This window comes from Solanum tuberosum, unplaced genomic scaffold (genome assembly GCF_000226075.1).
Source record: "Solanum tuberosum cultivar DM 1-3 516 R44 unplaced genomic scaffold, SolTub_3.0 scf00296, whole genome shotgun sequence".
NCBI lineage: Eukaryota > Viridiplantae > Streptophyta > Magnoliopsida > Solanales > Solanaceae > Solanum > Solanum tuberosum.
The window spans coordinates 51442-58332 of record NW_006239217.1 but is presented as its reverse complement, the minus strand read 5'-3'; the positions used below and the strand labels follow the sequence as shown (position 1 = coordinate 58332).

At 36.1% G+C, this 6891-nt stretch overlaps 1 pseudogene; it reads right to left on the bottom strand.

Annotated features, from left to right (window-relative positions):
* Positions 1–2960: 2960 nt before the first annotated feature.
* Positions 2961–3629, bottom strand: LOC102583346 (putative GEM-like protein 8; annotated as a pseudogene).
* Between the last annotated feature and the right edge of the window lie 3262 nt (positions 3630–6891).

Here is a 6891-nt window from a genome sequence, read left to right as displayed (position 1 = left end):
AAGTAAACTCATGTCCTCACACAATTTCAACTTCGAAATACTAGTTTTAAACTTAAATAATATATTGTCTTGGTAAATTTTCGATTGTTCATTTTAAGTTTTCATCATGAATATAAGTGCTCACCATGCTCACGGATGCCTTGTGCAAGACAGTCCATCCTTTCTCCAAGTTTGTTCATCTTACTAATTACAGATTTTCCTGCATATTCAAGAATATTTAATTTTAATGATTTCTTCTTCGAGGGTCATTAATACTCTTTATAACTAATACAAGAACAAAATGATACCTTCGAGGTAAAATACTCACTTTGCTTTATTTTCGACAAGTGCTTTAGAGTTGCAGATGGAAGATGGTCTTGGCAACCAGATAGAGACAGTAGTCTTTTTGGCTTCTGTTCAAATGAGTATACTGCTGAACTCATGGAAACACCAACCTCATTTCGACCAAGTAAGTTCTTCATTGTGACTTCTGATTTTGAAGAGAATTGCTATATTGTGAAGGTAACTGAGATATTATTATGTTTTTTTGATGGTTTAAGAACATTCCTTGCAGCACTATATATATACCACATCAGTTTGGGAGAAGTGGATGAATCTTTTAACTACTAACTGGTGCATGAGTCAGCTATGGGTCATCAAAATAGAATATTTCTCAATTTGCTGCAAAGATTTTGAAAATGTCTTCTTTTAGCTGTCTTTTCAATTACAGTAAACTATCTCATTCTGCCTTATTTTACTATTAAGATTTATGTGCACATGTGGTGTTGTCAACTTTTGAGTTGGAAGATTTGCTTGCTGATGTAACCTGCTTTTACAAGTTGAGTAAAAGTAAGAGAAGGCTTTTGGTGCATAGTAAAATTATCTCAAGGTAGCTTTATTAGTTTTGTATGATCTAGGTTGACAACATAATAACACGGGTTAATGACATTAAAGTTAAGTAGTGGTTGTTGATCATGAATGAGTCATCTATGAACTTTGATTTGTTGCTCAATAAATCAGGCAAAGGAGAAAAGTAGCCATTCAAATATTTCAATCTGTTACATAGGGCCAACTGTTCTAGATTATATTAATTTCTCTTTTAACACAGTTACCTTATCTGACCTTTGTTTTTCATCTCATCATCTTGTGGTGTACAGGCAGGTTTTGTAGGCCATTTCTGAATTTATGTGGAACTTACCATACATGCATGACAAATGATATAATTTTTTTGAGTAATTTAACTTTTCTTCTACACCAACTGTTGCCTTTGAAAAATCATGAGAGAAATGTCAAGTATTTTAGAAGGTAATTTAAGATAAAAAAAGTGCTTGTATTTTCTGTTTAGAGAAATAGGAAACAACATTGAGAAAAAAAGAGTGCCTATTATATTGCAAGCTATTTTACACGAACTTTCTGGAAAAGTCATTCTCTTAATAGACAAATGTGTGTTCAATTTAAGCCCTTGACATATTACCAACTTACTCAGAAGCCATTCATCTTGTGAGTTGACTAGAGGAGAAGTATAGGAATGGAAGAGGGACATACATATGGTGTCTATTGACCTAGAAAAGGACTAAGACAAAGTCCCGAGGGAAGTCATATGTAGAAGTTGGGAGGCTAAAGGTGTCTTGGGGGCTTACAGTAAGGCGATGAAGGACATGTATAATAGAGCCAAGACTAGGGTAAGAAAAGTGGGCGACATGTCGCTTAAAGTTGAGTGATATCCTGTCAAAGGGAGGCGGTAGCCAACAGATGTCCCCGGGGACAAGCAGAAGTAACGTTTTGGGATTTGAGGTTTAGGAGAGCTTTCCAGGATTGGGAGGTGAATGAGTTTGAAAGGATGCTACTGGTACTCCGTCAGCATTGTGAGGCAGGTGACAGAACCGTTTCGATAAGATGGAGGTTGGGAAACAATGGTGTTTTTCCTATCAAGTCTTCGGTGAGAAGCTTTTAGTGAGGGTTAAGGAGGGTTTTCCTGTTAAGTCTATTCAGATTCCCAAGGTTCCGAGGAAGGTGTGCTTTTACACTTGGTTAGCTGCTAGACGGGTGATCTTGACGACAAAGAACCTTAGGAAAACAAAAGTTATTTGCATCAGCTGGTATTACTTATGCGAGGAGATGGGACGAAGACGTAGATGATCTTCTGCTACATTGTAGCTTGGCCATGGGACCATGGTAGGACATGTTAAGCTGATTTGTAATGTCATGGGGAATGCCGAGAACTGTGAAAGAACTGTTGTTTTACTGGAAAGCTGGAAGAAGCAGGAGAAAATGCAGGGCCTAGAATGTTGTTCCTAGGGCATTGATGTGGATTGTCTGAGAGAGAAATTTGAGGTCTTTCAAAGGGGTAGAATTGAGTTTTTGGCAGTTGAAGAGTAGTCTCCAATCCCTTATTTGTTTTTGGTGCACCCGTGTAGTTATGGGTTGTATAGAGGATTGGGTGTCCTTTGTAAAGAACCATATCTTTGTGTAGGTTCTTTACTGGTTGGTATACCTCTTGTATATGGGCCTTTTTTTGGCCTTGTTAATAATGAAAATATTTACCTGATAAAATAAAATAAATAAAATTTATATCAAATCACAAGGTTCTCATGATTTCAAAGTGATTGATTAGATTCTATATAAAGGAGCAAAAAAGATTTATCCCCCAATTCGACTACCCATCCAAGAGCATTTGGATTTAGAACACATTCCTCTTCTTATTTTTCTATGGACTGTCTAAATCTAAAGGAGGATAATCTCTCCCCTTGTTGAGAACTTGCCATAAAATTTTGAATATGTTTTTTGAGGAGCATTACGATCTGCTAGGAAGTGATGACAATGCCAAGTCCCAAAAGTTGAATTAGCTTTCTGACTGCATTACTTTTACAATATGCATATACATTCGTGTTAACAGCTACGACTCAAAGACTAAGAAACCTAAAACTCCTTTGAACAATGGAGCTAATTACAAGTTTGAAGAGATCTGTACATTCATTTTCCATCAACATTTTACATTGATGAATGGGTGTAATAAGAAAGAAAATGAAAAAAGAAAAGAAAATATGTTGTCTTGTTAGCTGCTTGAAGTACTTGAAATTGCCTGGTGCAGATATCTCAGAGTCTTTTGATGATTAAGGAATCCCATAAACCAGAACTCAAAATCATCCTCTGTAATTACTTGTATATACTTCTGTGATGGTTTTTCCCTATTTTCACTCTCTTTTGCTTTCATTGTCTTACTTATTGGGATCGATACCTGCAATTGTGAACCGGCTTATTAGATTATGCTTTGCGTGGATACAAATTAAGAGTTGGAAGAAAAATGGAGCAGAGTGGTACCTTATAGTAGATTCTAAGCAACTTTCCAGTTGGAGATAAGAACTTTATTGATCTCTCACTGCAGAAAGCAATCTTATCGGTAGAGATGAAGAGGAGGCCTGCTATTGGACGAGCGGTAGTTGATAAATAGCATTGAGAAACATTCAATAGGTCTTCATCATCGTTAACACTAAACTTCTGCTTGAATATTTTCTCCAACCCTCCTACTTGAAGAATTTTTTGCTCCAAGGCTCAATTTTCCCCTCACAGTTTCCGTTAGATTTGGACTAAGGCTCACTGCACAATTAAAGTTGAAAATTAAGGACTTTACAATCAGTACTTTCTGTCATACATATTAATAGTGCTTATTGCACAAAATTTTGTACATCTTGGCTCCCTTTATCTGTTGTTGTTTATATTGCCACTTGTGTTTGGCCATGATTTCACTTGCAAAATGTCATTATTTGCAAGTTTATGTTTGGCGCCATATTTATAAATATTTGCAATAGTGGTGAAAGTAATAAAAAAACTTGTGTAAGGAGTGTTTCTAGTGGGATGATGGTTTTCATTCACAATACTTTAACTTTTTTCATTTCCTCCTGATGGACGTACACAATTTCAACTTCAAAATACTAATTTTCGACTTAAACAAATGATTGTCTCTGTAAAAATTTTATTGTTCTTTTTAAGTCTTCATCATGAATATAAGTGCTCACCATGCTCGCGGATGCCTTGTACAATACAGTCCATCCTTTCTCCTAGTTTGTTCATCTTACTAATTACAGATTTTCCTGCATATTCAAGAATATTTAATTTTAATGATCTCTTCTTAGAGGGTCATTAATACTCTTTATAACTAATAAAGAACAAGTCGATTATTCTTCGAGGGGAAATACTCACTTTGCTTTATTTTAGGCAAGTGTTTTAAAGTTGCAGATGGAAGATGGTCTTGGCAGGCAGATAGAGACAGTAGTCTTTTTTGCTGCCGTTCAAATGAGCATACTGCTGAACTCATGGGAACACCAACCTCATTTCCACTGAGGAAGTTCTTCATTGTGACTTTTGATTTTGAAGAGATTTGCTATATTGTGAAGGTAACTGAGATATTATTATGTTCTTGGTTGATGGTTTAAGAACATTCTTGCGGCAGTATATATATACACAGCAGTTTGGGACAAGTTGATGAATCTTTTAACTACTAACTGTTGCATGAGTCAGCTATGGGTCATCAAAATAGAATATTTCTCAATTTTCTACAAAGGTTTTGAAAATGTCTTCTTTTATCTGTCTTTCTAATTACAGTAAGCTATCTCATGCTGTCTTATTTTATTATCAAGATTTGTGTGCACATGTGGTGTTGTCAACTTTTGAGTTGGAAGATTTGCTTTCTGATGTAAGCTGCTTTTACAAGTTGAGTAAAAGTAAGAAAAGGCTTTTGGTGTATAGTAATATTATCTCAAGTTAGTTTTATTAGTCTTGTATGATCAAGGTTGACAATATAATGACACGGATTTATATATTACATTAAAGTTAAGTTGTGGCTGTTGATCATGAATGAGTCATCCATGAACTTTGATTTGTTGCCCAATAAATCAGGCAAGTGGGAAAAAGTAACCATTCAAATATTTCAACTTGTTACCTTATCTCACCTTTTGTGTCATCTCATCTTGAGGTTTAAAGGCAGGATTTGTAGGCCATTTCTGACTTTATGTGGAATATACCACTCATGCATGACAAATGATATAATTTTTTTTGAGTGATTTAACTTAATTTCTTCTTGACCAACTTTTGCGTTTTAAAAATCATGAGAGAAATGTCACGTATTTTTAGAAGGTAATTTAAGAACAAAAAGTGATTGTATTTTCTGTTAGAAAAATAGGAAACAACATTGAAAAAGAAAGAGTGCCTAGTATATTGCAAGCTATCTTATGCTAACTTTCGGAGAAGTCAATATTCTTCTCAGACATATGTGTGTTCAATTTAAGCCCTCCAAATATTACAAACTTACTCAGAAACCATTCATCTTGTGAGTTAACTGGTGGAGAAGTACAGAGAATGGTAAAGGGACTTACATATGGTGTCTACTGACTTCGAAAAACAGAAGATAAGTCTCGAGGGAAGTCCTATGTAGATGTTGGCAGGCCAAAGTGTACTAGTGGCTTACATTAGGGTGATGAAGGACATAACTAATAGAGCCAAGACTCGGGTAAGAATAGTGGGAGCAGACTCAAAGCACTTTCTAGTCGAGATGGCATTGCACCAGGGATCAACACTTAACTCGTTTCTATTTTCCTTGGTGATTGATGAATTGATGCAGCATATTCATGGTGAGGTGTGATGATGTTTATTATTGGTATATGACATAGTACTGATTGATGAGACTCGTGGCCGAGTAAACATTTGTTTGGAGGTGTAGAGACAAACTCTGGAGTCTAAGGGGTCCATGTTGAGTTGGAACAAAATAGAATATTTGGTGTGAGAATTCAGTGATGCAACGCATGAGGCAAGCACGGAACTGAGGCTTGATATACAGGCTATCCCCAAGAGAGAGAGAAATTTTCAGTATTTTGGATCTTTTATCTAAGAAATTGGGGAGATCGACAATGATGTCACACATCATATTGGTACTATGGGGAAGATATTGAGGCTTGCCTCCAGAGTCTTGTGTGATGAAAAGGTACTATCAAAACTTAAAGGTAAGTTCTATAGAGGGGTGGTTAGACTGACTTTGTTGTATGGGTTGCGTTTTGGTCAGTCAAGAACTCTCATGCTAAGAAGATGCAAGTTGCGAAAATGAGAATGTTGAGATGGATGTATGAGCATACTATGAGCGATAAATTAGGAATGAGGATATCAGGGACAAGGTGGGAGTGGCCTCAATGGTGAAGAAGATGAGGGAAGCATGACTAAGATAGTTTGGACATTTGAAAAGGAGATGTGTATATGCCCCAATGAAGAGGTGTGAGAAGTTGGATATAGTGGGTTCGAGGAGAGGCAAAGGTAGACCAAAGAAGTATTGGGGAGAGGTGATCTGATAGGACATAGTGCAACTTCAACTTACTGAAGACATGACCTTAGATAGAAGGGTATGAAGGTCGTAGATTAGGGTAGAAGGTTAGTAGGCAGTAGAGCGTTGTCTTGCTTTTTGATAGGATTAGGCTTGGTGGTAGATGGGAGCACCATATCCGTCGTAGTATTAGTCTTATTCATGTAGATTGTTGCTTTTGTTACCTGTTACCATCTGTTATTTAATGTGTTTCTATTATCAAGGGGAGCTCCCTTTGTTGGGAACTTACCATAATATTTTAAATATTTCTTTTGAGGAGCATTACGATCTGCTAGGAAGTGATGACTATGCCAAGTACCAAAAGATGAATTAGCCTTCTGACTGCATTACTTTTACAATAAGTCTATACATTTGTGTTAACAGCTACGGCTCAATCACTAAGAAACCTAAAATCTCCTTTGAACAATGAAACTAATTACAAGTTTGAAGAGATCTGTACATTCATTTTTCATCAACATTTTACATTGATGAATGGGTGTAATAAGAAAAAAAAAGGAAAAAAGAAAGGAAAATATGTTGTCTTCTTAGCTGCTTGAAGTACTTGA